At 48.8% G+C, this 11,222-nt stretch overlaps 1 protein-coding gene across 1 annotated transcript in view; it reads right to left on the bottom strand.

Moving 5' to 3' along the window:
* TBL1X (transducin beta like 1 X-linked) overlaps positions 1-8,935 on the bottom strand; it is a 200,913-nt gene extending 191,978 nt beyond the window's left edge. The window contains exon 1 of the mRNA XM_074907404.1: positions 8,529-8,935. The gene's annotated coding sequence lies outside the window, so the exon portion shown is untranslated. The remainder of the gene's footprint in view (positions 1-8,528) is intronic.
* Between the last annotated feature and the right edge of the window lie 2,287 nt (positions 8,936-11,222).

Here is an 11,222-nt window from a genome sequence, read left to right on the forward strand (position 1 = left end):
ATTAATAAAATCTTCACAGCAGTTCTGCAGGATGGTAGGCAGATAAATCATTTACATTTCATTATAAGTGGAATGTAAATGATTTATCCAGCTGTGGAAAGGAGTGACCTATCAACTGCCTCATAAAGTTGTTAAGGAACAGATTTTTTTTCTTTTAATAGATATATATACAAATTTATTTTAAAGTACAACATTCTTTTAAGTAATCTTACGACAATATAGGAGCAAACAACTACCTAAGTATTCACTGTAATTATCTGAACACTTTTTAAATATGTACAGGACACAAGTCACTATATTTTTAGTAAGAGGAAATTAAATTTCTTTCTTCCACATTGGACTCCATGTACATAAACACCTGCTATGCACAACCAACCTTATCTACAAAGCCACCATTCACTGAGTATGATCAAACTGACAATGTATAATTGCATTTAATGTGTTGCCACTGGAGAACACAGAGCCCTTCCAAGTTTCAAGGGTTTTTTTAACCCAAAATATATGCTGTTGGTAATGTAATAGATACCATGAAGAATACACTGTTTGCTCTAAGCAAAATTTAAAATAAAGTATGTAATCCAGCAGTGAGCACATATGCATACAAACATGCAAAACATTAGAAAAACCACACACAAAAAACCATTGCTGTAACCACAAAATAACACTAACATATTAAAAAATACCCGCATACCATACATACTAACACCGTAACACTGAAGACATGCACAGCGGTAAGTGTTTTGAAGGCATGTCATTTTAGCCAAGAAAAAACCCACAGCTCAGAAAATTCCTAAATAATTTTCGTTGACTACTTGATGGTCAGCAAGTTAAAACCAGTGCACCGAGCTTCTGAGGTAACCTACTCCCACTCTTCTTCCTCCTTCTTGTAAACTGCCCATCAGGGGCTGAACTACATTCTAATTTTCACCTAACCCTTACCCAGCATTACCAGACTAGATAGTAAAGACATGATGATGGTCTCCCAGAAAGTTGATTTCATTCATCAGCAACGAGAGTGATCATTATGTTAATGCTTTAGTAAATTTGAGCTGTATGTAATAAACAGGTTCTTACTGCATTTAGGGCCATCCCTTCAGCTTGCCTTATGGTTTTTTTCCAAGCACATAAAATCCTGTGAGAATGAAGCTGGATGAATTTTTACAATATACTGTCATGCACTACTTTTAAACTAATTGGTTCATTTAAATTAACTAGTTATGTAAGATACTTATTGACACAAGTAGAAGTATCCTGAGCTGAACATGTTTGGGTTTTTTGATATAAAAACTAGATTCCTACAAATACAAATGAACATTGTTAATAACATCATCAACCAAAAAAAACCCAGTAGTAGTCAAAACTGAGATAAAGAAACCTTGAATACCTTTCACAGAATGACACAAAATCTGTCTTGTGAACACCACGCGATGTTATTAAAAATGTACCTGCTTCTGTTCTTTACTTTCATTTTTGAGAACTGGGGTAGGAAGATGTGCTCCTCATCAGAATAACCCTTGGGCCTGCCTTTTATCTGTGTCTTCCAGATTATGTTATTTTGAAGACAACAAATTAAAAAGTAAATTATATTAACTAGATAAAACTAGAGAAGCTTACACTAAAAAAGAACAAAATTGAAAAAGTAAAAAAAAAGCAAACAGCAGTGTTAAACTACAATGAAAGAGAGCTGAATGCATAGTATAGGCAGCGTTAACAACACCTTCTGAAAAAATTAGAAAAAATTTGGTGTGTTTCAATCAATTCTGTAACCAAATTAATTCCTAGAGGTCTAATTCATGTGTGCATGTAAATGGGCACAAGAAGAGTTAAGTTTGTTTTGTGACTGTAAAAAGCACCAGATAGATATCCTTGGAAACCAATCCCCACAGTATGAACAGGCACTGTCTGTGCTTGGATTCTCTGTCCTACACTGTCGGCAAAGCTCAACCCTATCTGTGGAGAATGCTAGGAAAGACAGTAATTTTGCCTTGATCTCTCTGTTGAGATTACGGTTTAAATTTTACTTCCAAGAGCAACCAAAACCCAAATGGGGGGGGGGGGGAACCAAAGATATTATAATCTTGAAGTTTGAATGCATCACTCAGCCACATTGCAGTAGGTACCCCAGTTGTCGCCTCCTGGTCTCATCATGCTCAGTCAGATGTACAAGCATGGTATCCACTCTTGACTTTGACATAATTCAGCAAGCACATAATTAAAGGGCACTGCACCTCCTTTGTCTCCCAAAACCAGACACCCAGCCTGGCCCAGTCCTACATTCATCTTGCTGGCTCTGCATCACCTCAGGTGCTGCTGACTGGATCTTAAAGCCCGAGCATATCCTAGTTCAGGCTTTGAGAGCCTACCCATTGCACTCCAGCACCATTCTCCAACCTCAGGGTGACTCCTTTTTTCTCCAGAGCTACTTTTCAGACTACCTTAACGCTATCTACACACACATAGGTACATGTACATGCACACACAGAGGCAATTTTAAGGAATTAATACTTGTGAAACTGATTACTGGTCAACAATCACAACTGAAACCATACGCTAACAAAAGCCTTAATACTAATGGGTCTCTGGATGTGTACATATCCTCTGCCAGAAGCAACCAGACTAAACACACTGGCATAGACAACAAGCAACTTGCAGCTGCTAAATGCCACTGAAACTATCATATGGTTATAACAATTACTAATCATAAGTTACCAACACACACAGATTTGCAAAATATCTGCATTTTCACTTCACTTTATAAAAATCTCATGTGTGTGTTCACTGTATGCTGTGAAGGTCAATTCTTTTGGAAGAACGTATTTCCAGTGATTTTGCTGTGGGCGACAGAGTTGTGTTCAAACTGGCACAAACTCATCAGTGGACACTTCTAAGCATGAAACACAACAGCTGTATACCTGTTAATTGTAACAGTACAACAGCTTCCTCTCAGCGGTGCTATTATAACATGATTATTCTGTTCACAAATATAAACCATAAACAGTTGGCTTCACTCTTGAACTAAGGAGAATATTTTGCAGTCTCCATTCGATGAAGAGCTGATAGTGCTACACAGCAAAATACGGCAGAAGCTGAAGTTGCATATCCAGTGCAGTTTGCTGCCTTCAAAAAGGAGCACAACAAATGTATTATTCTGCACAATGACAAAGGGAATCTATCTACCAAAAGAAAATCCCCTTTGTTTTCTTGAAGATGATGTCAAAGGATATTTTCCAAGTATTTTTAATGCCTAAGGGAAAAACGTGGCTGCTTTCCTCTATCAATAATTTATTGCAGGTATGGGAAAATTGTGTTTCAATAGGAAAAAAAAAAATCACGTATGATGTTACCACACTTTTCAACCCAACAAAATTATTATTTTATGTAACAGAAGACATTCTAAACCCCCTACACAGCAGTAAGAGGTTAAACTGAAACGAAGAATTAGGAATTTAAATGCAATTTAGGTCAGTAAATGCAATCACATTTTGAATGGCAGTGATGCATAGAGCAACCATTACATATTAATGGAGAACACTGCTTCTTAAAAAGCCTTGTTTAACCCTCCAATGACAAAGAGTCAATAAAACTCAACATTTAATTAGACAAAAAGTATTTTAATGAGTGTATACATATATAAAATTATTACACATTACTAGTGCTACTCGTCTGTTCATGAAGAGGCCACAAGTCATGTCATCTCAGCATCAAGAGGCACAGTTCTCTTCACGTGTTTAGTGTACTGTGTAACTTCTCATAGCCAATGAGTAAAATTAAACAGCCAAGCCAAACTGCATTTATGCAATGCACTTAGCTAAAATATTAAAATAATTGCTTCTTCATATTACGGTACTATTGTCATGATTTTGCAGAGCACAGGTTCTTGGCATAAAACTCTGTTGTAAATTCACAGAAAATTATGAATCATTATATGTACTCCAATTTAAATAGGACAAGCAGACATGTATTGATTGTCCACACTACAAAGAGAGAAGGGTCAAGAAATGGGGTTAAACACCGTGATGCCACCTTTATTGCATCCAGTTAACAAGATTATAAAAATAGAAGCCAAATCATCAGATGCGCCTAACCCCAAGCCTCTTTTCCTACTGCGGTCATACTAGTAACCCAGAGTAAAGAAAGGGACTGGTGGATGGGACTTGGACAGAGGATTACAGAAACAATATATAGACTGCATGGACACCCATATCCTCTTCTCTCCTCAAACAACAAATTAAGAAATCCAATACCTGCAGCTAGAGTCTGTTATCTTTAAGGCATCAATATCATTTAAACTAAATACAAATATGCGCAAGAAAAGCAATGCAAGGCGCCTGTGCTTCTTAACCTCAAAACCAGTCATGTACCCAGAACTAAACTTGCTTTCAGTTAAGCTCACAAAAGCAATTTTATATTTCTATGGAATTAGCGAACAGTCACTATAATTTATAAATCCCTGTCTAGCGTAAGATCTCTACACAAGGAGAAAACTGGTAAGAAACGATGACCTGTTCTTATGAGATGGAACATCCTTCTTTGATTCCCCCCAGGCTTTTACACAGTCCTAACTTCGGGGGGCTTCTCATGTTTATAAAACAGAACACTGTCAGTCATTCTTAAATTAAATTCCATTACATTAATAACCGGACTGCCACCAAAAAAAAAAAAAAAAAAAGCAGCCTTTAAAATATTCTCTTGTCTACCAAGGAAATGAAAAATAACCTAAAACTCATTTTTCACCTTTGAACATTTGTTTTCAGTACCTTTAAATTGACAGATTTTGTATTGACGGGAAGGCTGCTATTCCTACGTAGAGCCGTAGTTCCAATGTTTTTGTTTAATTTCAACCAACTTGTCCAAGTAGGCCATTTGGTAGAAACCTATAAATGGCACCCAGGGGGTCTGGGTTCTTGCTGTAAAGAGGTCAGCTATTTCCTCCTAACTAAAAATAGGCAAGAGAAGGGAGGGGAAGAGGGAATGGAGTTTAATTTAGCAGCTGAAAAAGAGTTTACAAAATTACTTCCATCTTGCCTCATAATGAAGATAATGAAAAAAAAAAAGAATCTGCCCTCAAGAGTTACAAAACCTTGATTGTTTTATAGGCAGGCTGGTGTACATAATCTAAAATAATACTAGGAATTAAAAGAGTAATAGTAAAGAGGATCCAGGGTATGGATCGCACGTTGCGAAGGCGAAAGGACGCCCGCACCCTCTTTGCAGGGAGCAGCCAGATTTATCGCCAGCAGCGCTGCCAGGTGTTAACAACTCTCCTCTCTCCTACCAGCTGAGGTCACACTGTTGTCCCGCAGATAAGGCGCTACAATCAGCTGCTGTTCCCCTGAGTCATTTTTTTCCACCATTTACCCTCTTGGCTTTTTGTCTCCCTCATTTACTCACATTACAACCTTTCCAGGGCAAGAACCGTCGTCTACGATATTCCCAAAATGGCCCTGATTTGAATGGGGGCCCCTTGGCACTACTAAAATAAAAACAACATGGGTTCAATACTGACTACAGCATGAATTCTAACACTGGACTCTTAACGGTAGCCAACAGAAAACAGCAAGAGCTAATGGCACCGAAGCACGCACCCACGCACTGTCTACAGCGATCACCAGGCTAAAGCCCTGGGATGGGTTTTCCAGCCTCATCTCCACGATGAACCAAACTCAGCGTATCGCTAAATCCTAAGCGTATCACACTGCTGCCTTATCTCAGCTACCAACAAGCAATATCCCATCCACGCTGAAGGACGTTCTCCTCTACTCCTTCCAAGCTCAGGGCCGTAGATGACCGCCACTGCCGGAGCAGTCTCCGTTCAGGAAGCTCCTCCAGGAGGGCACAGCACATTAGACCCATCAAGCGGACAACAGGTCTGCTTCTGGCCCCGTCGTCACGGAAATGGGAAAAGCCCATCTGTAAATCGGTCACCAAACAAAACCTGGGCAAACCGGCAGAGCAGAAGCCTGACGATTCCAGGTGCAGACACATCCCCCTTCTCTGTCAAGGATTTAAATTGGTTTTGCTCTTTCGATACTCTTATTGTGGAGGATACTTGCCACCCGCTGAAAAGAAGAACAAGTAGCGTAACTCACAGCAGTGGCATGGCAGAGGACATTGGAGTTATCTGACTAAATTGGGTAGAGGAAGGGCAGAGGATGTATTCAGATGACAATTTATCTGCAGAGGGTTTCTGTTTTGTCCTATGAGACTTGGACAGTCGTGTAGTTGCCAGTGTTTACATGCGTGTGTAATTTTTAATCCTCCCTGCTTCTGAAACACACTTCATCTTAAGGGAAGAAAAAACAACCTTGGTTGTTGCTTATCTCGCTGAAGGTGTTAAACTGAGACGACTACAGCAGCTCTGCTCAAACCTCCACCAGTTTTACCATTATTGCGTGTAGCCCAATAAAGGTTTAACGTATTTTTAACGTGACAGCATCCTCCCCCTCTCGCTTTCCTTCTTCCTCCCACCCCTCTACAAACCTTCTGTGGGAAAGCTTCCCTTTTTTACTATCAATGTCGTTGAGATGTTGCAACTATTATCTGTAATTGCTTAAAAAAAAAACAACAACAAAAAAGCAAACCAACGCCAAAACGCACTAGGACAATTTTTCTCTCTCGCCAACTAGATCTGCTACCACAGAAAGAATATCTTTACTTCAAAAGCTGCCCAGTGCCTCTGTATATGACAGCACACTAACTGCAGGACAGGAAGAGGCCTAAATCCAGCATGTGCAGCCACATGGTAAGCAAGGTATATTATGTTAAGTCTTGTGCGTGCCACACGAGCAGCCTCGGTTAAAGGATTGCTAATAAATGGGCTAAGGAAGAAAGATATGACATTATATTTGTCACGAGTAAAGACCTCGTATTTATTACCTACAATCAGATTTCCCTCTGGCACAATATATTTATTTTCATACCGTTAGCCTAAAACACCAGTCTTGAAATTTTAATTTTACACTCCATTTTATTCAAAACATCACTTGAGGAGCGCTCTTTCCGGTGGAGTGTTTCAGGTCCCTGCAACATCGTGCTGCAATATTTTCTTTTTTTCGTGAAACACTCAATGAGCTCCACCAAACAGCCCGCTTCCCCTCCCCCACCAACACACGCGCGCGCACACACACACACACACACATCTACACTTCAAGACTTGTGCGTCAAGAAAGGAGAAAGGCCGTGCAAATCCTCGTGAGGAACAGCAAGAGACATGTTAAGACAACAGAAAGGAAAGCCTTTATTCCGTCTAAACACCGACTCTGAGAAATTAATACGCGAGCCTAACTTTTAGGGTGTGGCTTTGTGTTTATTCCCCTTTCTGTGCCGCGCAGGATGTCTACCCGAGAACCCAACAACATATAATTAAATAGGTCAAGGGTCATTCTCTCGACATCACACCACGCCGATGTTTAGCCGCGCGCCGCGCCGCACCGCAGGATCAGCCCAACCGCTGCCATCAGACCGGTATCACAAAATGGGGAACGGGCTCCGCGAGATGACAGCGGCCGAGGGAACGGTGCCCACCAGCTTCCCGCCCGGCGGGCGGCTGCGCCCAGCGCCCAGCTCCCCGGCCGCTCCCCCACACACACCCCCCGCCCCCCGAAGCCGCACCGGCGCCGGGCACGCCGGCCCGGGCCGCACGGCTCTGCAACAGGTCTGCAACCCCGCTCCCGCACCGCCCTGCCCCCAGCGCCCCGTCCCCACCCCCCGGGGCTCCCCCGGCGGCACCCCCGCCCCTCCGGCAGCCCGCAGCGCCGGTAACGGGGCTGCCAGCGGCACGCAGCACCGGGGGGGTGGGGGGCGAGGCGGGGGGGATTAACTTGTTTACCTACTTGGAAGTAAACTTCGATGTACGGGAGCGACCGGCCCCTCCGCCCGCTGCTGATTCAAGCCCTGGCGATGAATGGGATCCCCTCCCCCACCCGGGCTCTGCAAACTCCACACTTGAGCGTGAATACCTCGCATTTTTCCCCCCCGCGGGCATTTCTCTTTTCATTTTTTAAGAACAAAATACATTAAAATACTATCTCCGAAGTAGGGAGCCGCTCCAGAAACTGCCCTCCTCCCCCCCCAGGCCCCGGGGTCGGTCTGCTGTGGGGCAGCACACCCGCCACCGACACGACGGCAGCAGCCCCACACACACCGCCTCGGCCCAGCGCTCTCGCAAAAAAAAAAAAAAAAAAACCAAAAAAACAACAAAAAACAAACAAACCCAAACAGACCCCAAAACGCCCGGGTTCAACAAACTTCGTCATAACAGGCATCGGCTGAGCGAGCCGACACCCCCATCCCACGCCACCCCCCCCTCCCCGGGCGGGTCGGAGCCGCCGAGCCAGGGCAGGCTGCCGAGGGGGGACGTGGGGGGCGGCGAGCCCCAGGCTGGGCTCGGGGGGCTGCGCCGGGAAAGGACGTTTGTCACCTCGCCGCGCATAAGAGAAGGGGAGAAAAAAAAAAAAAAAAAAAAAACGGAGATGGGAAAAAAAAAAAAAAAAGGTCCCCAGGATGAATAATCCGCCTCGGAAACTCACCTCGCTCAGCGGGCGTTAAAGGCACAGCTCCCGCGGGCGGCGGGGGAAAGCCTCAACTTCTGCGGGCGGCGCTGGCGGAGACTTTCCCTCACTTGCCGCGCATGGTGCAACTCCTCTTCCCCCGGGGTCCCGGCCAGCCTGCGAGGAGACTGTAAATCCCCCCTCGCCGCCGCCGCCGCCGCACACGCCTCCTCCTCCCCCTCCGCGCGCACAGGCGGCACAAGGAAGTCCCGGAGAGTGGGAAGGGGAAAACGGAAAGTTTTGGGGCGGAATGGCGGTCAGGAGGTGCCGCCGCTCGGCGCGGCTCCGCCGGCGGGGGGCGGTTGGCGGGGCCGGTGCGGGCGCGCGGCGGCGGCGGGAGCGGCGCTGAGGGGAACCGGCCGCGCCCGGGGCCCGCCGCCGCCGCCACCACCGCCGCCGGGCGGGCGGGAGGGCGGGAGGGAAGGAGGGAGGGGAGGGCGGGCGGGCGGCTGGGGGGGGGGGGCACCGGGGGGCGAGCGGCGGAGCCCGCCGGGGTGAGGAGGAGCGGGGAGGGGGGGGGGGGGCGAACCTGCCGCACCCTCCCCCACCTGTGTCCCGCGCTCCCCCACGCACGGGGACACGCAACTTCAGGAGGCGCGGCGGGTGTCCCCCGCGCCGCCAACGCCCCTCGGGGTGCCCTCGGGTAACTCCTGCCGCCCGCTTCCACGCGCTGTTTGCAGTATTGTTGCGCGCTGGCACCCCCCCACCGCCCCCCCGCCGGTATCAGCAGCCCGGTGACAAGCCCAGCACGCGGCCGCGCACACTCGCCCCCCCGCCCCGCCGAGCAGCGGCGTTAACCTTGTGCGAGCCCGGCGGCGAGGCGCGGAGCCGCCCCGCGCGGCCGGGACACGCGCTGCCCGCGGCCGCCCTCCCCCACGCACGTACCGCGCCCGCAGGCGCCCGGGCCCCCCTCGCACGCGCCCGCCGGCCCGGCGGCGGCTGCTGCCGTCACCGCCGCCGCTGTTATTTATTTTTATTATTGTTGTTGTTGTTGTTGTTATGGGAGCGCCGTGCCCCGGCCCGGCCGACACGGAGGCGCGTTGTCCGGGCCCCACGCGGTCCCGCACCGCGCTCCCGCGCCGCCACGCCGTGTTTTGCGCACCGAGGCGCGGGGCGCTCTCCACGGCCCCGCGCTCCGCTGCCCGGCCTGGCGCGGGAGCGCGGCCGGGACAGCACAAGGGGGGGGGGGGGAGCCCTGCCGCCCACCCCCCCCCGAGCGCCGGGCTGCGGGCGGCACCGCCGGGGGCGCGGGGGGGGCCGGCGCGGCCTCCACGGCTGTGAATCAGCAGAAACGGGCGCTATGGCTTGCCGGCGGCGAAACGCGGCGCCGCTCCCCAGCCCCCTCCCCGTGTCCCCGCCACCGGCGGCGCGCGGCCCCGCGGCGGGCGGATGATGCAACGCGGCCCCGGCTCCATGTGCTTCCCCTCCCCCCCCGGCCGCGCCGGGCGCCGGCGGAGGGGTTTTTTTCCGCCTGGAGGGTCACCCGGCGGCTGATTGATTCTCCCTTCGCCCTGCCCGGTCACTCGGGCTTGGAAAGTAAATAACGAGTTGACATCATTACCGCGCTCCCGCTGCCCCGCCGCGCCGTACCGCGCACTCGCGAGTAGCTGCGCACGCAAAACCCCCGCCGCCCCGCGCACAGCCCCCGGGCCCGCTCCCCACCGCGGCGGGGGCCGGGGTCGCCCCCCCTCCGCCCCCCATCCCCGGGCTCGTACCTCCGCAGGGCCGGAGTGGGGTCCGGCCGGTCTCAGGGGGACGCCGCGGTGGTTTTGGTGGTCGCAGCCCCGCCACCCTGCCCCCACCCCCGGTCTCGTGGCTAATGTCATGCAAATAATAAGATTATCCGGACGTTGCCTGGGTGTCTGCCTCGGTGGGCTCATCCTGCTGACAGCGACACTCGCTCGGCCTCGAAAGTCGTATTTATTACTGGATTTTTCCAAATGACCTTTTCTCTCTTTTTTTTTTTTTCTTTTTTTTTTTTTTTGGGGGGGGGGGAGGGTGTTATTTTGACATTAAAGAGAATTTCATACCTGTGGCACGTTTAGCCCAATGCCTACGTATTTGCAGTCAACAAGAGTTCTTACGGAAAAATATGATGTCATCCAAGGCAGCACAACAAAGATCATTGCTACGTGCATCCATGTGCGTGTTCAGATGAGAACTCTCGAAACGCTGGGAAACGTTATCACAGGCTAACGTGATTCATCATCGTATTCAGAGCCTGGAGATCGCACTGCAAGGCCATCAGCGCTTCCACAGACATACAAGCAAATATCTCCCGTTCTAAATAAGCTCCCATTCCGCTTACTTTTTTTCAAAAGCAAAACCTACATTCGGTTTTTATTACTTAAAAATGCAGACAAACAAAACCCCCTCCAGATTTATAGTGAGATGGCACTGAAGTTTTAGTTCTAGAGTTTTTCATCTGGTTGTGCTTTTTTTAAAGCCCTGTGGGCTTAAAAGTGAGGTAAACTCGTCAGAAAATGGTCCCAAGTCAAGATTCACGTAGCTTCCGAGGCTCGGTCGCCCAGCAAGGAGGTTGGGATCGTTCCCACTCCTCCTGCGTGCTGCAGAGTGATTAAGCTCTCAACCCCTCTGTTAGGCCCGGTCCTTGCCACTCAGCCTGGCAAGGCCAGCTCAGCACCGCCAGCGGTGTGGCCACGGCCTGGAGGG

The sequence above is a fragment of the Athene noctua genome, chromosome 1 (genome assembly GCF_965140245.1).
Source record: "Athene noctua chromosome 1, bAthNoc1.hap1.1, whole genome shotgun sequence".
NCBI classification, from domain to species: Eukaryota; Metazoa; Chordata; class Aves; order Strigiformes; family Strigidae; genus Athene; species Athene noctua.